The sequence below is a fragment of the Pelodiscus sinensis genome, chromosome 3, assembly GCF_049634645.1.
Source record: "Pelodiscus sinensis isolate JC-2024 chromosome 3, ASM4963464v1, whole genome shotgun sequence".
In the NCBI taxonomy this organism is placed as follows: Eukaryota; Metazoa; Chordata; order Testudines; family Trionychidae; genus Pelodiscus; species Pelodiscus sinensis.
The window spans coordinates 13,832,888-13,860,417 of NC_134713.1; the positions used below are offsets into that span (position 1 = coordinate 13,832,888).

The window sequence follows — 27,530 nt, forward strand, 5'->3', positions numbered from 1 at the left end:
CTTATTGTGTTGTCTCTTGGGTGTCAAGGAAACGGGAGATACCAAACTCACTGAATAAGGGGGTGATCGCATGAGTCTGCTCCCTCATGTCTACTCCACACCCAGTTTCTTGTGGAATCTCATGGGGCTGGTGGATTTGCAGGCTCAGAGACAAAGCCTGTTCACATTGCCTAAATCCTGGTCCCAGAAAGAGGCTGGGGTCCACATGATGAGCTAGGTGGCTTGTAACATAAAATAACATAAGAATGGCCATATTGGATTAGACCAAAGGTCCATCCAGCCCAGTATCCTGCCTTCCGACAGTGGCCAGATGCCCCAGAGGGAGTGAACTGAACAGGTAATCATCAAGTGATCCCTTTCCTGTCATCCATTTTCAGCCTCTGACAAAGACTAGTGAGGGACACCATTCCTACCCATCCTGGCAAATAGATTCATGGAGATTAGGTCCATCAATGGCTATCTAGCTCTTTTTGGAGCCCTGTTGAAGTCCTAGTCTTCACAATATCCTCTGGCATGTGTGAAGGTTTACTGTGCAGTGCATGAAGAAAAGCGTCCTTTTGTTTTAAATCTGCTGCCTATTCATTTCATTTGGGGACCCCTAGTTCTTATATTATGGGAACAAATAAATAAGTTTTCCTTATCCACTTTCTCTATACCTGTCATGATTTTATAGACCTCTACCATATCCCCCCTTAGTCTCCTCTTGTCTATGCTGAAAAGTCTCAGTCTTTTTAGTCTCTCTTCATATGGCACCTGTTCCAAACCCCTGATGATTTTGGTTGCCCTTTTCTGAACCTTTTCCAATGCCAAGGTATCTTTTTTCAGATGAGGCAACCACATCTGTACACAGTATTCAAGATGTGAGCCTACCATGGATTTATACAGGGGCAATAATATATTCTCTATCTTATTCTCTATCTGTTTTTTAATGATTCCTAACGTTGTTTGCTTTTTTTGACTGCTGCTGCACAATGAGTGGATATTTTGAGATAACTATCTATCCACAATGACTCCAAGATCTCTCTCCTGAGTGGTTATAGATAAATTAGTCCCCATCATTTTGTATTGTATAGCTGGGATTGTTTTTTCCAATGTGCATTACTTTGCATTTATCAACATTACATTTCATTTGCCATTTTGTTGTCCAATCACCTAGTTTTGTAAGATCCTTTTGAAGCTCTTTAAGGTCTTAACTATCTTGAGCAGTTTAGTATCATCTGCAAATTTTGCCACCTCACTATTTAACCCTTTCTCCAGATAATTTATAACAACTTTGAATCAGATTGGTCCCAGTACAGACCATTGGGTGACACCACTAGTTACCACTCTCCATTGTGAAAACTGATAATTTATTCCTACCTTATGTTTCCTGTCTTTTAACCAGTTATCAATCCATGACAGGACTTTCCTTATTATCCCATGACAATTTACTTTACTTAAGAAGAGCCTTTGGTGAGGGACCTTGTCAAACGCTTTCTGGAAATCTAAGTACACTATATCCACTGAATCCCCCTTGTCCACATGCTTGTTCACCTCCTCACCAGTAGATTAGTAAGGCATGATTTCCCTTTACAGAAACCATGTTGACTTTTCCCCCAACAAATTATGTTAATCTATGTGTCTGACAATTCTATTATTTACTATAGCTTCAACTAATTTGCCCAGTACTCATGTTAGACTTCCCAGTCTGCAATTGCCAGCATCACCTCTAGAGCCCTTTTTAAATATTGTTGTCACATAAGCTATCTTCCAGTCTTTAGGTACAGAAGATGATTTAAAAGATAGGTTACAAACCACCGTTAATAGTTCCTCAATTTCACATTTGAGTTCTTTCAGAACTCTTGGGTGAATGCCATCTGGTCCCAGTGACTTGTTACTGTTAAGTTTACTAATTTGTTCCAAAACCTCCTCTAATAACACCTCAGTCTGGGACAATTCCTCAAATTTGTCACCTAAAAAGAATGTCACAGGTTTGGGAATCTCCCTAACATCATCAACCATGAAGACTGAAGCAAAGAATGTATTTAATTTCTCTGCAATGAGCTTATTGTCTTTGAGTGCTCCTTTAGCATCTCAATTATGCAGTGGCACCAATGGTTGTTTAGCAGGCTTCCTGCTTCTGCTGTACTTAAAAAACATTTTGCTATTACTTTTGGAGTTTTTGGCTAGCTGTTGTTTGGGACTCCTTTTTGGTTTTCCTTATTCTATTCTTATACTTAATTTGACAGAGTTTATGCTCCTTTCTATTTTTCTCACTAGGATTTAACTTCAATGTTTTAAACGATGCCTTTTTATCTCTCACTGCTTCTTTTACTTGTTTCTCAACTCACAGCAGGATATTTTTGGTTCTCTTACAGTGTTATTTAAGTTGGGACACTATTATGGTGTCTTTGAAAAGTTTCTAGGGGCTTACAGGGATTTTACTTTTGTCACTGTGCCTTCTAATTTCTGTTTAACTAACTTCTTCATTTTTGTGGAGTTCCCCTTTCTGAAATTACATGCCACCATGTTGTGCTGCTGAGGTGTTTTTCCCACCATAGTAATGTTACATTTTATTAAATTAGCTATTTCCAAGCAGTCCCGTTATATTTACCTTTTGGACCAGATCCAGTGTTCCACATAGGACTAAATCAAGTATTTCCTCTCCTCTTTTGTCTTGTAGTGTCATGGGTTTCTGACTGAACAACTTAACCCAGTTGTGGGAGCTACCCCTCCTCTGGCTCAATGATGTCCCTTCTTGAGTCTTCCCCAAAGGACAAGGAAGGACAGGGGATGATACTGAGAAAATAGGGGCAAGGGTTTCAGGAAGAAGGGTAAGAAATTAAAGTGCCTATGTTTGGTCTTATGATCTGGGAAGTTCTGAGGGCAATAGCCAATCAGAGCATGGGGGTTTATAGTAGCCAAACACAGCAGAGGTCTGAAAGGATGGCAAGCACATTTCAGTTTACTGTTAAAAGAACCATACAACAATAACTCAGTAACAACCATATTCTGGGCTAAATAAACTCTGCAAGGCAGCAACGTTTGGGATACGGTTATTGATCTGGAACCCGGAAGAATCTACAATATTTCATTCAATGGTCAATAAGTATCGTTGTTGTTATTCACTTTTATCATGACTTTTATTTGACATGTCTCATGCCTCAAACTACAAAAGATAAGGCATGGGATGATATTATAGGACATGGGGGATTACTGGAGATGAAAGCAAGATGGAAGGATTCCTGAAAAAATAAGTCAGTTTTAGAGTGGAATCTGAAGGCAGGGCCTGAGAGAGAACACTTGAAGGACAAAATAGAGAGACTGTCCAAGTTTAGGAACAGCTTACACATGTTTTCTAGGTGACCCTTGCAAATCCTCTGGCAAGCATTCATGCCTGAAACACTTCTATCACCAGCATTTTAAAGTGGGTGAGGCTACATGGACTTGTATAGCTCATGTGCAATTACCAGTGCTCTAGATGCCAGAGCCTGGGCTTTGAGAAAATAAGCTGGAATTGGTTGATTCCCCAGCCGGTCGCTTTTTCCCCTTTTTCACTTGCCACCCCTGACTTCCACCAAACAGCCCTAGCTCTGCTGACACTTTCAGCTGACAATGACATGTCCTGTAAAAGAGGAAGCACTGTAGTGCAGTCATTTTCAACCTTTGCCCACCTCCCATTTACAGGCCCTAAAATTTTGAATGGAAGTGCATATCCCTTTGGGAATCGTAGAGTTAATCTGTGGACCCCAAGGGGTCCATGGACCACAGATTGAAAACTACAGTGAACTAAGGATCAGCAGTGCTTCCTTCTCCTCTAGAGGGATCACGTTGTTAGGTTCCAGGTTACCGTGGAGCTTGTTAAGGCGAAGCACTTAAGAGTCAGCAGTGAGGAAGATCAATTATTTGCATGTCTGCATGGTATGACTCCTACAAAGCAAAGGCCAGACTGGCAAGCCTAGTACCAAAGGGAAAGCTACCCAAGTTGGAATATGGCAGAGTGCCTAGGACAGAATTAGTTACTGTTTGTAAAGCAATGTGAAAGATAGGACGCATTATAAAAGAGTTGGGAATTTTTACTCTTACAAGAAGTCCAGGCTGGGGCCAATGTGTACTCAGTATGTTACATATATACTGTGTTTTCATTTCCAGCTGCCTTTCTCTTTCGGTTTCTATTATCACAAGATTTGTTTTCTTCGCTGCCTTCTTTGTTCACTTGGACATGAAGCAACAGCGTTAGAGTTTGAGTTGAATCCTATGACCCAGGACGTTCGTACAAGTTTCAAAGTAAGCAAGCACATGTGTCCAGCTTTCAGCATTATATGATACTCAGGCATAGTGAGGACATAAATAAATGTCTCACATGAGACTTCTGCCGGCATAGCCATCTTAGTCAGGGATGTGAAGACGAGCGGCCCCTGTGCCAGCAGAAGTCAGTAGTAATGTGGATGCAACTATGCTGACTAACCATAGGTGATTCATGGTAGCATGCAGGGGGTACGCTGCCCCCCTGTGCCTCTTCCAAAATTTCAATTGCTAACTGGGGTGCTCCCTCAAACTTCCCGCAATGTCTCTTTGGGTGGCCCTCCCTCAACCCAGGTGCTAGTCATCTCTGCTGGCACCACTGCACTTTTACTTATATCAGTATAAACTTATTTGTTTCTCTCATAAGCAGGGCCAGCCCACAACATTTTGGCACCAGAGGCGGGGAGCTCAAATGATGCCCCCTTGTCCCCTCGCTTGGGCCAAAACTTTGAAAGGTTTCAATTCTGCCTTCTTCCTGTTCTACTCCTCTCATGGTACTGCTCTGCTACCTACATATGCACCAGCAGCAGACACAATTTTCTACACTCTGGGTCCTAGTAGTGCCTTCCCCCACCTCCCCACAGTATGGCATCAGAGGCGGCCACCTCAGTTCACCTCATGGTAAGGCCAGCCCTTCTCATAAGGTGGTTTCACTGTGGAAAACACAGCTTTGGTGGGCTAGCTGCATCCACGCTAGCAGCATATCAATATTCTTATACTGGTAAAGAACTTGTACTTTAGACGTGCCCGCAATACAGCAATGTTTGAAAGGCAAAAGGGGCCAGTTAAAAGTTTCTTTTAATTGTATTATCCTTTTACAATAAGTAAACTACAGAGCTGGGGTAACTCTATTGACTTCACTAGGGTTACTCCTATAAGAATGTTCCCGAGACTCACCAGTGTGAGACAAAAGTCAGGCCGAATCATTGTGTAACGCCGACAGACCCCAGTTGTTTGCAGGTGGAAGAAAACGTGGGACTACTGAAGCTTAGTGTATCAGCCTCCATCGTTTGAGCTAAAAGCCATCTGGCTATTAGCTAAGGCTGTAGCACAGACTCATTATTCTTTCTGTATAAGTGGTCTCAGAGGCACTGGATGGGACAGTACACAACACCCAGGAGGTATGCTGAATACAACCGTAGTTATTTCACACTTACTCATTATGGCCTACTTTGGGTATGACAAAGGTAAATAAGTATTCTTTGAATACATGTGCCCTTTAAGTGAACTGATTTAAATAAGCTTCAGGAGGTAGCTGAGTTAGTCTGTACAGGATAAACTTTAAAAACAACAAATGGGCTGGTATCATTTTATAGATTAATAAAATAAGTGGCATTGTACTCCAGTTGCTGTACTACAGCACCTATTTTCTATATATAAAATTACCTTCATCTTCTAGAATCATAGAATCATAGAATAATAGGACTGGAAGGGACCTCGAGAGGTCATCGAGTCCAGCCCCCCGCCCTCAAGGCAGGATCAAGCTCCGTCTACACCATCCCTGACAGATGTCTATCTAACCTGTTCTTAAATATCTCCAGAGAGGGAGATTCCACCACCTCCCTTGGCAATTTATTCCAATATTTGACCACCCTGACAGTTAGGAATTTTTTCCTAATGTCCAATCTAAACCTCCCCTGCTGCACTTTAAGCCCATTACTCCTTGTCCTGTCCTCAGAAACCAAGAGGAACAAATTTTCGCCTTCCTCCTTGTGACACCCTTTTAGATATTTGAAAACCGCTATCATGTCCCCCCTTAATCTTCTTTTTTCCAAACTAAACAAGCCCAGTTCATGAAGCCTGGCTTCATAGGTCATGTTCTCTAGACCTTTAATCATTCTTGTCGCTCTTCTCTGTACCCTTTCCAATTTCTCCACATCTTTCTTGAAATGTGGCGCCCAGAACTGGACACAGTACTCCAGCTGAGGCCTAACTAGTGCAGAGTAGAGCGGCAGAATGACTTCACGAGTTTTGCTTACAACACACCTGTTGATACAACCTAGAATCATATTTGCTTTTTTTGCAACAGCATCACACTGTTGACTCATATTCAACTTGTGGTCCACTATGACCCCTAGATCCCTTTCCGCCATGCTCCTTCCTAGACAGTCGCTTCCCATCTTGTATGTATGGAACTGATTGTTCCTTCCTAAGTGGAGCACTTTGCATTTCTCTTTATTAAACCTCATCCTGTTTACCTCTGACCATTTCTCTAACTTGCTAAGGTCATTTTGAATTATGTCCCTATCCTCCAAAGAAGTCGCAACCCCACCCAGTTTGGTATCATCTGCAAACTTAATAAGAGTACTCTCTATCCCAATATCTACATCATTGATGAAGATATTGAATAGTACGGGTCCCAAAACAGACCCTTGAGGAACTCCACTTGTTATCCCTTTCCAGCAGGATTTAGAACCGTTAACAACAACTCTCTGACTACGGTTATCCAGCCAATTATGCACCCACCTTATCGTGGCCCTATCTAAGTTATATTTGCCTAGTTTATCAATAAGAATATCATGCGAGACCGTATCAAATGCCTTACTAAAGTCTAGGTATATGACATCCACCGCTTCTCCCTTATCCACAAGGCTCGTTATCTTATCAAAGAAAGCTATCAGATTAGTTTGGCATGACTTGTTCTTCACAAACCCATGCTGGCTATTCCCTATCACTTTATTACTTTCCAAGTGTTTGCATACGATTTCCTTAATTACCTGCTCCATTATCTTCCCTGGGACAGACGTTAAACTGACCGGTCTATAATTTCCTGGGTTGTTCTTATTCCCCTTTTTATAGATGGGCACAATATTTGCCCTTTTCCAGTCTTCTGGAATCCCCCCTGTCTGCCATGATTTTTCAAAGATCATAGCTAAAGGCTCAGATACCTCCTCTATCAGCTCCTTGAGTATCCTGGGATGCATTTCATCAGGACCTGGTGACTTGCTGACATCTAACTTTCCTAAGTGATTTTTAACTTGTTCTTTGTGTATCCTATCTTCTAAACTTACCCTCTCTCTGCTTGTATTCACTACGTTAGGCACACCTCCAGACTTCTCGGTGAAGACCGAAACAAAGAAGTCATTGAGCATCTCCGCCATTTCCAAGTTCCCTGTTACTGCTTCTCCCTCCTCGCTAAGCAGTGGGCCTACCCTGTCCTTGGTCTTCCTCTTGCTTTTAATGTATTTATAAAAGGTCTTCTTGTTTCCCTTTATGCCTGTAGCTAGTTTGATCTCATTTTGTGCCTTTGCCTTTCTGTTTCTAGGAAAACATGTTTTTATTCTAGTTCTCTATTGAAAAATAGAGAATAACAGTTATCATCCTCCTAGTGGTACTAGGGTCAACATCATTCTTTTGCAGATCCTTATTATCAAACCCCAGATCCAAACAAATCTAAACTTTCAGAATCTTCAGGTTTGGAACAACATCAGTTTTGTGGCTTGGGTTCATCTCTACTATAAATATCAGGCTAGATTCTGAGTGCACTTACAAGGGTGTAAATGAGGATTAACTCTGTTGACATCAATGGGCTAACCCCTGTATTCCTGGACTTTGTGTAGTCATTTACATATTGAATGCAAACTGGTTGTAAACTGTTTCTCTTATGGTATAATAGACTTGCAACTCACAGGGCACAGATGTAAATGTAAAGGAGAATTAGACCCAATGCTTTAATTTCATGTTTAGTACAGAACACTACAATGAATGCAACTTGATGCTGAGATCTTTTGAAAATCTGACACCATTTGTGGCTAGAAGGCTCTGAGTTCTTTCAAAAGCCTGGCACTTAACATCAATTGAAAGTAATTCCACTAGGGTGCGCAACTGGCACAATATTTTCTTCTTTTCTTTCTTGGTGTTTGCAGGCTATTAAAATGAATGCATGTTTCAAAGAGGTAGGATTTGTAATTGTAGAACTGTATTAACATACTGTAAATGAAACATTGAATCAATAGGCCAAGTCCAAAACTCCTGTCTTTTGTAGGGAGATGTGTGAGCTATTCCTCGTGGAATTCTGACGCAATATAATATAATTTTTCACTAGTGTTATGAAAGGGGAAAAGGAGGAAATGTTTGTCACCAATAGCAACATGCAGTTTTTATTTACATCACAAAACCAAAAAAGTGCTTGTCTCTGAGGAAAGGAGACAGTTGCACAAGCCCAGGATTAAGAATAAAAGGCAAACGGTCGAGTGAGAGACAGTGTGTCTTGAGGTCAGAGTAAGGAGAGTGAGAGCCAGAGCTTCTTTTTAGACTCTGCTGCTCACTAGCTCTTTGACCTGGAGCAAGTCATCTAAACTTCCATGCCTCATCTTGCCCATCTATAAAGTGAAGACAGCAATTCTAATTTATTTCACAGAGATATGGTGAAGCTTAATTGGTTTTTATGTTGCAACATGCTGTGAGATCCCTAAATGATAGACTGGTACTTTAGGGCTTGTCTACACTTGAAAGGCTAGCAGCATAGCTGCACCATGGCAGTACATCAGTATAGACCTGCGATGGGCAACCTAGGCTGGTGAGTGAACTACTTGAGTGGCCTTCCTTCATCTTAGTGGGCCTCAAGACTAAGATGGTAACTTTGGTAGGAAAAAAAGACGGAAAACAGTGAAATCTGACAATCCTGTGCTTTGGCAATGGTAAACAAAATATTTCTTGGGCCACACATAGAACCCTCATGGACCATATGTGGCCCGGGGGCTACAGGTTGTCTTCCACTAGTGTAGACTGGTTTCTCCCATTCACCTCCCCCCCGAGGCAGTAGCTAGGTGAACAGAAGAATTTGTCCATTGACCTAGTGCTGTCTAATTAGAAACTTGGGTCAGCTTAACAATGCCACTTAGGGTGTGTATTTTTTACACCCTTAAGCTAGGTAGTTATGCTGACCTAATTTTCTAGTGTAGACCAGGCCTTAGATTGGTAAAAATTGACCAGTGAGTGGAAACGAGTATGGGGTCTTTATGAGATCAATACTGGAATGCTGAGAATAGTTCTAGAGCCACATTTTGAAAAGGAATGTTGAAAAACTGGAGAGGGTACAGAAATGCATCACAAAAATGAATCAAAGTACTCTGCAATGGGAGAGTTAAGGCTCAGTGTGTTCATTTTATCAAAACCGATTGAGATGACTTGACGACAAGTGTCTTCATAGGAGAAAAGACACTATTAAAAGTCTCTTTAACCCAGTGGAGAAAGGCATGAGAGGAAACATGGGCTGGAATCTGAAGCCAGACACATTCACATTAGAAATTAGGCATAAATGTTTAACATTAGGGGTGGTTCCCTATTGGAACACATTACCAAGAAAAGTGATCTCCATCTCTTGATGACTGCAGAGCAAGACTGGTGCCTTTCTGGAAGATTTGCTTTTCCCAGACACAAATTACAAAGGTCAACACAGGAGGTGAGACTAGATGATCTAATGGCCCCTTCTGGCCTTAAAATACCAATCTAGATTATTTATCAGGTGTTCAGCTCTCCTTCATAATACAATATGTCCTGCATTATGACATGCTGGAACTTGGTCAGGTCAGGTTACCCTGTAAATATTCCCAGTGGTGATTCAATTTGAATTTAACCAGGCTGGTATACACAGAAGTCTGGTGGAAATTTTAAAACTTGATTGAATGATTGGTTGCCTCAGCAACGCAATGGAACTTCAGGAAACCACATTCACACGAAGCTAGATAAAGGAGCTTTCCCCTACCCATCATGCTCTGATGCCAGGGAAAGGAGGAGTAATTTGCTAACAGTGTTAAATATTTATATTTAAGGGCCTTTTTCTTTAATATTTGGAATCTAGATCTTTTTCAAAATTCAGTATTTATAAAGCAACTTGATAGCGAAGAACCATACAAATACTTCACTGTGATGTAATCTCATTATTATTTATTAGTTGCATTATGTCTAGGAGCCCTAGTTAGGATACAGGACCGCACTGTGTTAAACACTGAATAGACACAGCACAAAAAGGCCTCGAAGACTTTACAATCTATTATATAATTTGAAGAGGTTTTTTGTGGATTTGTTTGTGCAAAATAAAGTCATACTTCATGATTACCTGCAAATACCAAATTTTGCATAAACAATCCTGCAACTTAAATAAGATGACTGCACTACTTTTTATACTGGAATATGTTGGATGAAAGGTTTAAATACTTATTTTTGGTTTTCATCGGAAAAAAGTCATGACTATTATGATTAGAGTTCATAAAATATATTTGCTAACAAAATTAAAATTGAGTCACCTATTAAACTGTCATTTTAGTGCAAAGAAAATTCTTATGGTTACAAATCACAAAATAATTCACATTAGTTATGGAAAGAGTAATGGAAATTTTAATGTAAGAACATAAGAACAGCCAGATCAACGATCCATCTAGGCCAGTATCCTGTCTGCTGACAGTGGCCATTACCAGATGCCCCAGAGGGAGGGAACATAAAAAGTAAACATCACGTGATCCCTCCCCTGTCACCAATTTTATGAATTTCTGATTGAAATTTACTATGTGTGGTAATTATTCAATAAAATGAAGAATGTTTGCAATTGAAATCCTACAAATTTAAAACTGTTTTTCTACTTCCCTTTTGCAAGCACATTAATAAAAAAAACCTATTACATATATTTAATTTTTTGAACTTTCCAGTAAGTGTAATCTACTCAAAATTACTTTGCCCAGTCACCAACGGGCCTCACTTGCTAGTCTCTCATATTTGTTCATTAGTAAATAATAATTTACTATGTATTTGAGAGACTTTGTCTGTTTGTTCCAGAACACCTTCTAAATGGTAAGGACTAATGTAACCCACATACCTAATGGCTGTGTCTAGACTGGCAAGTTTTTCCGCAAAATCAGCTGCTTTTGCAGAAAAACTTGTTAGCTGTCTACACTGGCCGCTTGAATTTCTGCAAGAACACTGCCTTCCTACTGTAAGAAATCAGTCCTTCTTGCAGAAATACTATGCTGCTCCCATTCGGGCAAAAGCCCTTTTGCGCAAATCATTTGCGCAAGAGGGCCAGTGTAAACAGCACAGTACTGTTTTGTGCAAAAAAGCCCCGATGGCTAAAATGGCGATCGGGGCTTTTTTGCGCAAAAGCACGTCTACATTGGCACAGACGCTTTTCCGCAAAAAGTGCTTTTGTGGAAAAGCTTCTATGACAATCTAGACGCTCTTTTCTGCAAATGCTTTTAACAGAAAACTTTTCCGTTAAAAGCATTTGTAGAAAATCATGCCAGTCTAGACGTAGCAATGGGTATAGTTCACTGTTCCATGTAGTGGCACTTAGACTACTTACAGAGAAAAAGCATGAGTTTGCTCTACAACCTTAGCTGAGAGCCAGCTGGCTTTTAGCTCGTTCAGTAGAAGCTCATGCATTATGCTCCAGAGGTACCAGCTTTGGCTCTAGGACCACAAAATGTGGTATACAACTTCCTCTTCTAATAACTTCAAGCAAGATAAGAGTTTGGTTGTGCCAGGAAAATGGGATATGCCTGGAATGGGATTGCCACTCATAAAACCATACAGAAAAGAGACAGCCTGATGAGGCAAGTGAAAGAGTCTGGCTGGGGGCATGCCTTCCTGTCTGGGACAGCTCCAGCCCCTAACCTCCAACCCCCTCAAGCATCCTTTAGAGAGAATAAGGGGTCCTGAAGCTCCTTCCTCCCCAACCTTCATAAGGGACTGGTAGGAAAGTGCACTCTTTGCTGCATTCCTCACTCTGGATGGGGAGTGCAGGGGGCAGATGAACTCCCTCCCCAGCTCTGCCAACTGGAGCTGCAATGGCCATGGAGAGGTACTTCTCACCTGGCCCCAAGCAGCTGTGGTGAGAGAGGGTTGGGGGAGTCATCTTTCCTCAGGGCAGCCTGCGTACTGAACCCCTCAACCCCAGTCCCATTCAAGAGCAACAATTTAAATGAAGTATGCACATTTTCATTCTATCTTCCAAAAAACAAAAATTAATTGAGATAAGGACTCGAGCAATGCCAGGCAAATTTTCTAGCATTTTCATGAGGGAGACGATGCACTTAAACTTACTGCATTGTAAGTAAAAGACTATCATTTTTCTGTGGCTGTTAGGTGTCTCAAGAATACATACCCTCGTATACCCAAATGCTGCTACTGTATTTCTGAGGGAACATTTATTTCTAGCAGTCCCAAAGGGGGTGTAGTGCAGCTGTAAGCTTTAGAGAGGAATGCTTTCTGAAATCATGCCTCATCAGAGCAATTCTGCTGAGAAATCAAGTTCAAAGACTCCAAATCCCTCACGAGAACAGTTATGTCAAACTTTGCTGAATAGATGACTATGTACCTGTTTTAGAACCCAGGCACTACAAAGATCATTTTCAGCCTCAAGGCAGTAATTTGCTGCAGCGCACAGACACATTTCCCATAGGCAGGATGAAAGGAAAACTTTCACCCCGTATTTTTTTAAACAGGACATTATGTCATCTCTAGAAAGAGCCCTATTGTATGTGTGGCCTGTTGCTAATATTGATTAAACAAACCTTAAATGATAGTTTGTGGTACTTATATCAACATACATTAACCCTGAAATTTCAGGGCTTCACTTTAAGTTATGATGACTTAAACCAGATGTTTTGCGTTGCAGTCAATATTCAGTGTGCATCTGATTGTTTTGGCTTCTTAGTGTGAATCTGTTCAGCGCATTGCCCATTTTTAATTGCTCTCTAATGAGGCTTTGATAGCAGAAAGGATATGTAATTTTCCACTCCTAGACCTACAGTATGTTGTGTCAATTTCCTCTTGATAGTGAATGTTTTACTCTAGATCAGTATTTCTCAACCTTTTATTATAAAGTACCCCTTTTTCAAAAAAAAAAATTGTAAGTACCCCCAGTACCTACAGTTTTCAGACACACACATTTTTTTCTACTATTGCAACACATTTGTTTAAACAACATAATCGTAGCCAGGCTGGGGATGACATTTTTGGGTGTAAAAAGTACAAAAGTAATAAAGCGCTGTAAAATTTAAAACAAAAATTGAGTTTTCTCCAAATTTCAGTTGTGTTGACGTACGCCCCAGATTCCTCTCGAGGACTCTTAAGGATACTCGTACCACTGGTTGAGAAATGCTGCTCTAGATCGCAACTTGGGGAAACTACAATACAAAAAGTAAATTTAATTTTATCCAGATTTATTCTTATTTCATTTTCACCAATTTTATGCAAGCAACACTAACAGAGTTACTCCTGCTTTATACTGATGTAAATGAGAGAAAAGTCTGACTTTTAAAGCATTGTTTTGTAATTTAAAACAAATGTATTTGCTGCTCAAACAGGAGAGGAAGCAGTAAAACCTATTTTCCAGCAAAATGCAAACCAAAAAGCTAGCCTGATGTGCAATTAAAAATGCTGCATCTTTATCAACTGCTCTGAAACATATTTTTTTATATGCATTATTTTGGAAATAAAGTTAATTGTTAATTTAGCTGAATAAGAGAATCATTCAAATAAGCGAGTAACTAAATGAAGTAAACACATTTAACATTAATTGTGGCAGTGATAGGCTTTAATTGCTTTAACATACACTAGCAAATGTACTATAACACATTTTGTCAAAATAATAGTCTTAGTAATATGGCAACTTCCTGCAGCTGCTGCTAGTAATTGAGAGTTCAGGAGAGCAGGGCAGTTTATTGCGTAGGATGAATGGTGTGTCAAACAGATGGGCAAGCATCCACTGTCCTGGAAATTTACTACACATCCTTAAAACATCTTTGAAAAAACCAGTCTTCTGTAGATAGGGTCTGATTCATTTCTCATTTATATCACTTTTATGTCATGGCTTTCAAGGCATTGTAGGAGCTCAGTTAGGGTATGTCTACACTACCCCGCTAGTTCGAACTAGCGGGGTAATGTATGCATACCGCACTTGCTAATGAAGCCCGGGATTTGAATTTCCCGGGCTTCATTAGCATAAGCGGGGAGCCGCCATTTTTAAATCCCCACTGCTTCGAACCCCGTGTAGCGTGGCTACACGGGGCTCGAACTAGGTAGTTCGGACTAGGGTCCTATTCCGAACTACCGGTACTCCTCGTGAAACGAGGTGTAGCGGTAGTTCAGAATAGGCACCCTAGTCCGAACTACCTAGTTCGAGCCCCGTGTAGCCGCGCTACACGGGGTTCGAAGCAGCGGGGATTTAAAAATGGCGGCTCCCCGCTTATGCTAATGAAGCCCGGGAAATTCAAATCCCGGGCTTCATTAGCAAGTACGGTATGCATACATTACCCTCCTAGTTCGAACTAGGAGGGTAGTGTAGACATACCCTCAGAGACAGATTAAGATTATAGGGCTGAAACCATCAGCAGGTCCGCTGACGGGGAGGGGCAAAAGGGGCAGTTGCCCATGGACCTAGCACTTCAAAAGGGCCGAAGGCATCCAGTGGCCATCACTGCTGTTACTATGGCACCAGCAGCTGCCAGAGCTCCAGGGCTGTTGAATTGACACCAGAGCACCACACAGTACAGTCCAGGAAATGCTGAGGCCTTGTTATCCCCCTCCCCGTCCCTTCTGCTTGAGGCCCAACTCCTTCCTGGAGCGTGGAATTCCCTCCGACACACACACACAGCTTGGCCAAGGGCCCCGCATGTCTGTCGGTACCCCTGACCATCAAGTTCTCTCCTGAAGGCAGGCCATGTTAGTGGGTGAGTCCCATTGTTACACCATGGGGAAGAGACAATAAGTCTTATGCCATGCCCTTGGTAATCCTGCTCTGCAGAGTCTGTTTCCGCATGCCAAGGGGTGGCTCACAATCAATTAGGGTTGCCAGGATGATGTGTGTAGTGAGTATTGTGCTTATATCGCCATGCGTGCTGATGAGTGATTGAACCCTGTATCACTTGTTTTACTGCACATCCCATGATGCCTTTCACTCCTGGGCAAATTTGAGCTGGTTCTGCTAGTTCTGTTCAGCCAACCTCATTCCCTCATCTGCATTTGATGCTTCCTGCCTTCAGGTGAGATAAACAAAGGAGCATGGGCTGCCAGGCTCCTCCCACTAGGGGAAATCTCTGATCAGTCTTCATAGCCTCCTTCATCCTCTGCCAGCTGGTTTTGGGACTACACTATCTGACACCATTTGCTGGAGTTTCTGCTCTAGATCAGGCAGGGCTGGATTCTTGTAGCATTCTCATACGGTGCCCAATTGCAGATTCGGTGGTTAAGCAGCCCATGTGTGGATATGGTGACACAGCAGGACCAGGCTGTTGATGCTTTACATTTTATTGTTTGTCCCCTGCCTCTACAGAATAAATCCAGCACTAGGAGAAGAGGAAATCAGCTGATCCACCTCATTTAGTTCTTCGTGGGGAGTTCTTCCATTTTTTGTCTTCATTCCAGCTCATCACTTCTGGGGCATCTTTGCTATGAACTCAGCCCAAAAGGACCAATGACCCAGCCTAATGAAGGATGTAGTCTAGAGACTTATAAAACAGCAGATTATTTCATCTCTGCTACAAGCCTGCACCAAGAAATTGCAATTGGTGACTGTAATGTGATTTCTTTAACAACTTTACTGTCAATCTTTTCGTTTTCTTTCTTTCTTATTAATAAAACTTCAGATTTTAGAATCTGGGAGTATGTCTATACTGCAGAGTTTTTTCGGAAAAATGGCCGTTTTTCAGAAAAATCTTCAATTACATCCACGCTGCAACTGCGTTCTTTCAAAAAAAATCAAAAGAGAAGAAGGTTTTTTCTGACATTGGTAAACCTCTTTCTATGAGGAAGAAGACTTTTTCTGAAAGAGCTCTTTCGGAAAAAGGCATGTGTGGATGGGGAAGAGGGAGTTCTTTCGAAACAAAAGGGAAGAGGAAAAAGCACAGGTGTCCTGGTGAGTACTCCGTCCATAGTAATCACAGCTGAAATGTGAAATAGTGTCCATTTAGTGTGGACGCTATCTTTTGAAAAAACAAATTGCTTTTTCAATGCGCTTTTGCTGTGTAGATGCTCTCTTTCAGAAGAAGTTTTTTTGGAAGATCTGTTCTGGAAAAGCTTCTTCTGAAAGAAACCTCAAAGCTGCATGGAGTTAGCACACGGCTTTATCTTCTGTGTGGGAACACACTGGCCTTTATGTTTCCCAGCACCATTACTAGAGTTGGCCAGAAGGGGAGCTTCTCATCTTTTCTGATGCCTGCTACCTCAGTTGAACTGCAGTTCTGCTTGGAAAGGTGACGACATAACACACTGAGGAGTCCCCTGGCACTTTAAAGGCTGCCTATGATGACGTGTAGCCGATCTGCAACCGCTAATGACAAATATTCCCAGTGGCTGGTAAGAGGATTTTTTGTGGGAAGAGCTCTGAGTTACAAGGGAGAGTTCCTTCCCAGGGCTGTGTCTACATTGGCACCCTTTTCCGGAAAAGGGATGCTAATGAGACACTTCGGAATTGCAAATCCGCGGGGGATTTAAATATCCCCCGCGGCATTTGCATGAACATGACTGCCGCTTTTTTCCGGCTCAGGGTTTTGCCGGAGAAAAGCGCCAGTCTAGATGTGATCTTGTGGAAAATAAACCTTTTTCCAGAAGATCCCTTGAAAGTAGGAATAAGGGATCTTCTGGAAATGGTTTATTTTCTGCAAGATCGCGTCTAGACTGGCGCTTTTCTCCGGCAAAACCCCAAGCCGGAAAAAAGCGGCAGTCATGTTCATGCAAATGCCGCGGGGGATATTTAAATCCCCCACGGATTTGCAATTCCGAAGTGGCTCATTAGCATCCCTTTTCCGGAAAAGGGTGCCAATGTAGACACAGCCCAGGTGTTTGGTTGGTGGGTCTTGCCAAAATACTTATGGTCCAATTGTCCCCAAGTTTAGGGAAAGAACCATGGGTCAGATTTGTAGGGACTTTGCAAGAAGGGTTTGGGGGAAGGTTGCCTTTCTCTGAAGCACAGGGCATGGATCACTTGCTGGTTTAAATTAGGGTAAATGGTGGATGCCCCATAATTTGATATCTATGAATCATGATTTGAGGACTTCAGTAACTCAGCCAGTGATGTGGGTCTATTACAGGAGTGGATGGATGAGGTCCTGTGGCCTGCAACGTGCAGAATGCCAGACCACATGATGGTCCCTTCTGCTCTTAAAAGCTGAGTCTAGTAGACCTGCCTTTTGGTTTGCTCTTGGACTCCTGACCCAGCTCTCACCCAAGGCTCTGAATCCTGGTCTCTGACTGCCACTGCTCTCACTACTAGGAATGATTGCCCCAGCTAGGAGTCTAAGGCTATGTCTGAAATAACATAGTCTGTGTCTACACAGCAAGCAGTGGTTTCAACATAATGTTGAAATAATGTCGAACTGGAGGACTTCTTACTCCTACTCCTGTAACCCTCATTTCACGAGGAGTAAGGGAAGTTGGGGGAAGAGGGCTCTACCTCAGACTTCCTGCTGTATAGACAACGCCAAAAGCCGAGATAACTATTTCGACTTAAACTACCACAGTGGACATAGCTCAAGTTGTGTAGCTATCTCGGCTTTAGCCCTTCCATGTAGTCGTGTTCTAGGGGGCTTTTTTGAGGAGGTAGTGTTGTTATGTCAACAGATAAACTCCTTAGGTGCAGGGCAGCTATATCTAAGCTAACGGGCTCTGCTGGCATAGCTATGTCAACATAGGGTGCGTGTCTGGACCACATGGCTCCGTCAACGGAGCCATGTAGATGAGCGTACTCGGCAAAGGGAAATGAAGCGGCAATGTAAATAATTGCCACTTCATTTACATCAAAATGGTCACCGCATTGTGCCAGTCGGCTGATCGCCGTCTACACTAGTATGCTGTGCCAACAATCAGCTGATCAGCACAATGCGGTGGCCATTTTGATGTAAATGAAGCGGCGATTATTTAAAATGCCGCTTCATTTCCTTTTGCCGAGTACACTCATCTACATGGCTCCGTCGATGGAGCCATGTAGTCTAGCCACACCCAGGGTCTGCAGTGTAGACATACTCTCAGCTTTCATTTAAAGAATGTTTCAGTTCCTCAAGTTTGCAGAGCAAAGGCTGAAAACATGACCTACATGTGCTCTCAAGGCTCAGAAAGCAAAGCCACATAAAAAGACCGAACATGAAATATTTGTTTGTTTATTTATCTTTAAACTCATTATTTTAAGCCAGTCTCATGATTTATTTATTTTTTAATTTGGCTCATGATGCTGATATGCCCGATATTGGCAGTGCTCCCAGGAAGAAAAATTTTGCATTGATGTATCATCTACTCAAGGCTAAGTTTCATTTTTGCTGTTGCAAGAAATTAAGGAGGAGGCAGCAACCAGCAAGAAACTACAGAGTTATTGATGGTGGTATAAATTCTGTCTGATACAAGTGGCATGAAGACACAATATTTGCTTTTCTTATTGCACACCCGGATGGTGTGTTCCTGAGCCTTCAGTAAGGCTACATAGATTTCTGGGACCGTTTTCTCCATTTTGATTGTACTGGGTGTTTCTTTTCAATCCAGAATCATTTAGGGCTCTGACAGCCCAAGTATCCCAAAATAGCGGCACAGTGCGGTGCACTCATACCCCAACTGTCACACTGTGTTAACACCATGTATTGCAGCAATGCCATATACTAGCAATAATCTAGCATTTGGATCCCATTCTCTTTGCTATTGCAGCAGCAGCTATAAAATGTTATATACTGAACAGTGTGACAAAGCTAATTATAACCAGTGTTCTGTTGCTTGGGTTTTCGAGGGTTTTTGTGGTCAATTGATACACAGCAGCGAGTGGAATCTGGGATGTGGAAGCCAGGAGTGAAAGTAATCTAAATTTCATACAGGAACTATACTATCACAACCTGCCCCTTGGGGGGGGGGGCCCTCAGAGTGGGGCGAGCTGTGATAAAACAGTATCTATAAGAAATTTACGTGTGGGTTGGAATGTAGGGGGTTCAGGGCAGAGGACTGGGGGTGTGTGCAGGAGTTAGGGAAGGGGGCTAGGGACATAGGGGTGTAAAAGTCAGAATTGGGGTGTATGAGGGACCGAAGGCTGGGAGTTGGGGTGTGGGAGGAGGTGCAAGAGTCAGGGTGGGGTGTACAAGGGACTCAGGACTGGGGGTTGGGGTAAGGGGTGCAGGAGGTGGGGAGTTGGTGTGGGGGGGGAGAGTGTGAGGGAGGGGCAGGTTAACTTACCTGGCTGGGACCAGGCCATTACAGCAAATTCCACCTTCCTTCCTACTCCTACTGTGCAGGGGCTGACTGGGGGCATGATGTGAGGGAGGTGTGCATGCTCCCAGCCAGGCTACTGACCACGGCACCCAGCCCTGACCCCACTTCTGCAGTGGCCAGGTCACCACAGCCAAATGAGAGCACTGCCAGATGGGGAGCACACTGCAGGGCCTAACCCAGGGCCAGAGCCAGGCAGGTGCAGCTGTGGCTGTACAGGGGCTGATTCTGCACCCCACTCCCCAGCAGGAGTGAGGCTGGGGCTGGGCCGCTGTGACAGGAGTGGGGGCCTGCCCCAGGATCGGGACCAATGCCAGGCTGCCACAGCCACAACCAGACAGGAATTGATTACACCCACACCCACAGAGGAGCGAGGCTGGGTCCGGGCTGCCACTGCAACAGCAGGGCCGCCATCAGCCTCTTCTGTGGGAGATCGGGACTGGGGCAGGGCAAAGACTATGCTGCTACAGCCCAGCTGGACAGAGGCTGATTCTGTGCCCTCCTCCTCCACTCCAGCAGGAGAAGGGCTGGGGCTGGGCGCCATGGTCAGATGGGAGTTGCTGCCAGCCCTTCTCAGTAGTCTGGCTTAGAGCATGCACACCTCCCCAGAAGTGCACCCCTAGCCAGCCTCTTTAAATTGCCTGCCTGCTTCCTGCAGAGCAGTGCACCCCAGCTGGCTCTTGCTGGATCACAGCCCACTCTTACTGGAGCAGCGCACTGGGGCGTCCCCGTTTACTTTCACCTCTGGATGGAGCACAGATTAGAGTGAATGTAGGCAATTATTTCTTTCCTCTGCAAGAGAGCCACACAAGAGAAGGGTCTGCATAAACCCAGGTTTATTTAGTTTGACAGGTACTTTAAGGGCCATGTGACAGCCTGGGATCCATCTGGGTCTACATCTAGAAATCAGTGTCCACCTGAAAGCAACGTGGAGCCCATGTTCAAATGACGCAAGGCATTAACTTCTAACCCCTAGCAATTCAGGAGAACAGCTTCTAAAAATCACATTTCATTTCCTATGCGCACACTTGCTGGAGGATCCCATTGGACCTCCCAGGTAATACATTGAGATCTTGTCTCTATTTACTGGAAGATCAAAGCTGCAGAGATCGATCTCCAGGGGTTCAATTTAGTGGGTATAGTAAAGACCCAATAAATTGACCGCTGATTGCACACCCATTGACTTCAGTACTCCACTAGGTTGCGAGGAATACGGAAAGTCAATGGGAGAGTTTCTCCTGCAGTGAGGGCATCATGAAAATTCAACCTAAGTATGTCAACTTCAGCTTCGCTATACTTATAGCTGGAGTTGCACATCTTAGGTTGACTTTTTCCCCTAGTGTAGACCTGGACGGAGTCTGCATTCTAGACCTTTGTGTGCTGCATTGAATGTGTTCTCTCTTCATTATTCAGAAGGGACCTGGTGTGGTTGGGGAAGGTGGGCAGGGTTGTAGGAGGAGGGGGCACCTGTATGGCTATTGAGGGAGAATTGCGACGACATGGAAAGTTAAGAAAGAAACTTCATTGTGGAGCCAGTGTTATAACAGTAGATTCAGGGAAGCAAAACATCTACTCATATCGCTTGCTGCTGGAAGATCTGTTCCATCCTCAGTGATTTATTTTCTTGATCTTTTTCCCCTCTAGGTCTGATGTAGTTTCTACTTCAGTTCATTGGTCCTTGAAACTCTTCTTGAACAAGGAAGCAGGAGTTGTTGATGCAAGAACTCGAACAGACTCTTAAAGGTATAGATGATTACTTTTACTTAAATGTTGGGGGTTTAGAATGTTAATTAAACAAAATGATTCAATAAATCATTGAAATAAATGAGATGGCACCCAGGCTGTAAGATCCAATATCTTTTAACTTGCTGCTTTGGTGCTACCTTTTCTAAACACTGATTCCTGGATGGTAATTAAAGAGAAAGAAAACCCCATCTCTGGAGGAGTTTTCTTGCCTTTAACACATGAGCAAGAGTCAGGCATTCATCTTCCAGCCAGTCAGATGCTGTGCATGATATTCCTCACGTCTTGAGAAATTTATGTCTTCTGTCAAACAAGGAACAGGCAAAACACTGGGCATTTGATTCAAGACCCTTCCCATGTACATTTGCTCTCCTCGCTAAAAATACCATGGGCCTTTTCAGCTTGTGTGTCTTATCTGACCAAAGAGAACCATTGCTACTGCCTGCTATCTTTATTAGTGTGCTGTCGGGAGGTTGAGTAAAGAGGCCAATAGCTAAGATGACACATGCTGAAAGTTTGCTGATTGCTCACAGTTTTGAGAGAGGTAAATTAGAGCAGTAGTTCTCAGTTGTTTTTGTTCTTCTCTTGGTCCACACTGTTGCCTCTTCTTGTCCATCCACCTACCCCCATTTTGACTCCACAATGGCTCCAAACCCCAGAATCCTTTGCACTAGTTTCTCCAGTACTTCAAAGGATGTGCTAGTTCCTTTCACTAAATATCTCTTACAGGGATGACACTATAAAGCTTGTTTCTTCACCTGGCAGAAACTCTGCTGTTTCCCCACACTTATACTGTGCTCTGTACATATTCTGGCTGCTGTGAAAGGAGCCAGGCTCTATTCTGTCTGTTCTCCTGGCTTAGTGATTCCCTGCATTTTCACAGAGAGATGGGACATTCTTCAGCACTCGTTAATACTTCCCTCCTAGCACCCTATGTTTTTGGTAGTTCTGGAAAATGACTATTAACAGTCCATTGTATAGAAGGGAAAACACAGATCTAGAGAGTGATGTAACGTACTTTAAAGCCGCCATCTAGTTCTAGTGGTGTCACAAACATCAGAACTCAGATGTTCTGGTTCCCAGACCCACACTGAAGGTTAGGTTAAAGTACGCAACTCCAGCAACATAAAATACATAGCTGGAGTCAGTTTTCCTCAAGCTGAGTTTATCGCCGTCTTCACAGAAGGAGGCCAATGGGAGCAAACATTCCCATCAGCTTCCCTTAATCCTCACAACTGCAAGGAGTGCCAGTGCCAACCAGAGCCACCCTCAGCATTTGATTTAGCAGGTCTTAACTAGACCCACTAAATAGAATGCAAGAAGATCAATCTCCAGCATGGCAAGTGAAAATGTGGCCTCAGTGTGCTACTGGCAGATAGCCCTATGATACTGGAGTCTGTACTCATTATGTGGATACACCCCATAGGCTGCGAATCACTGGACTAGAAAAGTCAAGACTGGCTCCTTTATCCCCTGACTATTTTATGGGAAATGTTAGATAAATAAATAGAACCTGTTGGATAATGCTTTTTGTCCAGGCAAACACTACAGGGAAAGGGACAAAAGTCCCAAACTGCCTGTAGTTTGCTAATTGGCTTCTAAAGGAAAGCTGCTGGTTTCTCCATCTTGCAGCCTAGGTGCTGGTACTTGGGAAGCAGCTGGCTACAGGAGCGCTGGGCCTAGACAGGAAGTGAAAGGACCTATTTCAGTGCAGGAGCAAAATTCATTTGTACAGCCTGTGGGTATTTCTCTCCCTTGTCAAAAAGGAAGTTTGGATGGGTTGGACTAAGCACTGCTAAATTAAAATGTAGACCAGACGTGCTTACAGGACCGGGAGGACAAGGAAAGCTGCAGGGGGAGAAATGCAGTAAACCCTGCTGAAGGGGGCAGACTCTAGGGACTTTTAAAGAGTGACTCACCCGGACTCAGGCAGCTGTGAGTGGGACTCTGTGCTATAAAGCGTTGCTGAATGGAGGTGCTGAGTGATTGCTTTATTGTTTCTTACCGACCTTGCTGTAAAATCCTTGTAAATATGTTTATTGGCTAGTTTGGGGGTGCTCCCCCACTGCTCACTGTACAGTACACAAACAGGCCTGCCTTTGATTCACGGAAGGTCTGTTTCTGGACTCCATTATGTTGCCTTGTTCTGTTTTCCAGTTCAGCCTCGGGGCCTTTCCAGTCATCGCACACAGGCAGCACCACATTCATGTTCTCCAAGAAACAGAGCACATGTTTAGAATTACGCATGCCTCAGCTCAGTTTGCCACGTGGCCCTGGATCCGGGCATCTCTGTATCACAAGGCTCACAAAGTCCTGCCAGAGCTGCAACTGCAGAGCCCCATTAATTGCTTGTCAGTCTCAGGTGTGATGTGCCATGGGAGCATTATTACTGAAAGAGCACAGCTCTTGCGCTCAGTGTTGTGCAAACCTAAATACAGCTCCCTCCCCAAAGAACCTATATGCTAACTTAAACACAAGGAATATAATCCAGAATGGTGTTCATGAAACCACTTTGAGAAACCTGTTAACTGGCCACATTTGTTTGTTTATTTACCGACACCACGACCACGGAGCCTCATGGTTCCCATTGGCTTCATTTCACCATTTGTAGCCAAGAGGAGCCATGGGAAGTGACTTGGGCCAGGCTGCTACTTCCTGTGGTTCCCCTTGGCTGCAAACAACAAAATGGAGCCACTGGGAGCCACGAGGCTCCGTGGCCGCAGTGCCGGTAAATAAACTAACCAATGCAGCCTGTTAATAGGTTTCACAGACCACTTTGGGAAACACCAATCTAGGAAAACAGGCTAAGCCATCAAGTGGTGAATGGAGAACATTTAAATCTCATTTGTAGATTAATTAAGGTATTGTAGTAGAGGATTTAGCTGGTGTTGCTTGGGTCTTTAACTCAATTAATTTTTGGTCTTTGGAAAATACAATGAAAATGTCCATGCCTCCTTTAAATCATCGCTCTGGGGTGGGGCTGGGGATGAGGGGTTCAGTATGCAGGCTGCCCCAGGGAAAGAACACTACCCCGGACCTCTGTCATCATAGCAGGTAGGGGGCAGGTTAGAAGCACCTCTCTGTGGCTACTGGAGCTCCAGCAGGCACAGCTGGGGAAGGGGTGCATGTCCCCTGGATGGAGCTCCTGGTGCACTTTCCCCTCACTGCTTGATGAAGGGGAAAAGCCAGCACTCTTCCCATACACATAGGAAGGGCACTTCACCCCTTCCCCTGTCCCCCTTAAAGGGCACCTGGGGGTGGAAGGTTCAAGGCTAGAGCAGTTCCAGATGGGGGAGGTGTGCCTCCCCAGTCAGCCCCTTTCACCTGCCTGATTATTCTGTCTCTTTTCTGAATGGTTTTCTGGGAAGCAACCCCATCCCAGGCACATCCCATTTTCCTGACACAACCAAATCCTGACCTTGCTTTAAGTCATGATAAGAGGAAGCTGTGTACCAAATTTGGTAGTGCTATCTCTTACCAGTGAGGAGGAGTTCTTGAACAAATATGCAGAGAGCCATATTATCTCAAATAATAGATTATGTCTTCTGTACATCCATCCTGTCGAGTTACTTAGCATGGACCCCAATTCTTTTGGAAAAATAGAAATGTTTCCATTTGATAAGGGAAGAATGAAATGGAGAATCCAGCTGCCCCTCACTCCAAGAAACTCCTCACATTGCTTCAATTCCAGGAGATTCTTTGAATGGCCATGACTGTGCCTGGTGAGGCTCTCTTGGAGTGGTGGCCCTATGGTCCCTTCCACTGAGGCAGTCTGTATGGTATAGCTACCAAAAATCCACAGACCCTGGAAGCATGAGCTCCCCAGGAGCATGCCAGGCTGGTAGGAAATAACCCAGCATTCTAACGGCACCCTCCTTGCATATCAACAGAGGTCTTGTGAAACAAGAGACATTTCCATTTTGGATTGGATGAGCCATCATTCTCTAAGCAAACAAAAAAACCCTGTCTCATCACAAAATTCCCCACCAGTTCTAATCAATGCTTCTTTTCTCTGCTGAGATTGGAAAGGACACAAGAGTAAATGAGGCAGAGAGACACTAGAAGGCACTTCCAGAGGGCAGGAGCTACAGAGAAGTTTCTCACGCCAATAAGGATGGGATTGTGAGAAGGGGCAGTGGAGTGGGTTGAGTGTAAGAGGCAAAAGGCACTTGGGGAAAATATTTAGGTTGGGAAATGTCTAGTGCAGTGTATCACTCTGGCAGGGAATCGAAATGAAATGAGAGGATAATGAACTTGTGATTAAGGCTCTGTACTGCAACATAGGAGATCTGGGAACAGTTCCTAGCACTGCCACAAAATTTCTCTGTGAGCACCGGCAACATTCTCAAGTTGTCAGGAGCACTGCCTTGCACTCTCGCGCCAACCCTGTAGGTGCCTAACCTCACTCTAGGCAGGTCTATACTACATGGAAGATTGACACTGCCACAGTCAGTCCTTCAAAGTTCGATTTAACAGGTGTAGCATAGACCCACTAGACTGCGCTCAAAGGGTGCCGGTACTCCCACTCCCCACAAGGAGTAAGGGAAGCCGATGGAAGAGTTTGCTCCTGTCAACCTCCCGCTGCGTCGAAGGGGATTTAAAATACATCAGCTGCAGCTACGTAATGTACATAGCTGGAGCTGCATATCTTAATTTGACCTTCCCATGTAGTGTAGACCAGGCCTTTGTTTCTATTTGTTTTCAGTGAAAGCCCCCTCACGTCCTGTTTCTGCTGCCTCACTCTAGACACCCAGGGGTCTATCTCCCCAAGCTTCAAAGTGATGCCCACATTTCTTAGAGTCATTTGGACCAGAGAGTGAGAGCATACGCAAGCACAGGACTGACTTCATGGCTGGTGGTTATTGCACTCGCCCAGGATGTTGGGGACCCGGTATCCAATCTCCCTGCTCCAGTGGCTCTTTCATTATCTATACACAATGGAAGGAGAGATTGAGGCAGCCCCACATCATAGTGGCTCAGTGGATAGAGTACTGAGGGGGCAAATTCCTATTCTGCTCCCTTCTCCCTCTCGAGGGGAAGGGTGTCTTAAACCAGGGGCAGCCCACATCCCAGGTGACTGTGTTCTAACCACTGACTAGGCTAAAAAAGAGGAAGGAAGTCATCCCACTCTCGTCTCTTGCCTTCTTGCCAACAGCATAGGTACCTACTATCAAGAAAGGGTTTGAAGCTGAGAATCACAAGCAGAGTGAGACTCCTCCCTGAAGTCCAGATGTAGGCACCTGTCTCAGAGAGAAGCAGGACTTAGCACAAAGCTTCTTGTTGGCCTGTGCCATTTGGCATGCTAGCTTTGGTGATTTGCAGTCTAGCGCAGTGTTTCTCAGCCAGTGGTATGAGTACCCTTATGGGGTACTCAAGAGAAGTCTGGGGGGCACGTCAACACAACTGAAATTTGGAGAAAACTGAATTTTTCTTTTAAGTTTTACAGAGCTTTATTATTTTTTATTAAATTTTTTACACCCAAAAATGTCATCGCCTGCCTGGCTATGATTAAGTTGTTTAAACAAATGTGTTGCAATGTTAGAAAAAAAAAGTGTGTGTGTGAAAACTGTAGGTACTGGGGGTACTTATTTTTTTTTCAAAGGGGTACTTTATAAAAGAAAAGTTGAGAAACACTGGTCTAGGGCACCTAGCTCTTCCCTTTCACTGGAGAGGAGCTTAGCAATCTAACTCAGGCTCTGTGAATTGTAGGGGTTTCCTAGGCTCCTAACAGTTAGGCAATCTGACGCCAAATATTGCAATGCCTAATTTCTTTTGTGAATTCAGCCTTCGTCTCTCCGGGTAAAATATTCAAAAGCTCCTAAGTCACTTTGGACTTTGAATATTTGTCCTCTCAGTCTCAAGGCCCCATTTATAAAATGGGGGTAATAATCCATACACTCTCCTACCCTTTGTCTGTCTTGTTTACCTAGATTGTACATTCCCGGGGGCTGGGACTGTCTCTTATGTCTCTCTATAAAAGTACAGCTACTGCAATGGGACCCAGAGCTCATTTGAGTCTTTTGGGGGTTGCTGGAACATGAGTGCTAAGAAAATTACTCCCGTCTTCGTGGAGGGAGGTCCATTGAATTAAAATCTCAATTTTCTAGCCTAAAGTTACGCCTCTAGATTTCAACCAGATATCCAGTGCAATGTGAACCATATCATTTCCTTTAGATGTGCAGAAAATGCAACTGTTGTTTCATTTAACAAGTTTTAATTCATTAAAGACATGGGCCAAGGACTTCAGTTGGGAAGGAAAAATCAAGTGCAAGACCACAAAATGGCGAATAATTGTCTAGCTGGGAGGAACACTGAAAAGTACTTGGGGC

The 27,530-nt window shown here is 43.6% G+C and overlaps 1 long non-coding RNA gene across 2 annotated transcripts in view; it reads left to right on the forward strand.

Annotated features, from left to right (window-relative positions):
* Nucleotides 1-107: 107 nt before the first annotated feature.
* The window catches only part of LOC112545059 (uncharacterized), a 37,907-nt gene continuing 10,484 nt past the window's right edge, over nt 108-27,530 (forward strand). The window contains exons 1-4 of one of the 2 annotated variants that reach the window (XR_012902477.1): nt 116-337; nt 2,663-2,813; nt 4,132-4,266; nt 15,554-15,689. This is a non-coding gene — a long non-coding RNA (uncharacterized LOC112545059). Of the gene's footprint in view, nt 338-2,662; nt 2,814-4,131; nt 4,267-15,553; nt 15,690-21,102; nt 21,202-27,530 lie in introns of those variants that run through there. The other variant, XR_012902478.1, reaches the window with a different exon arrangement.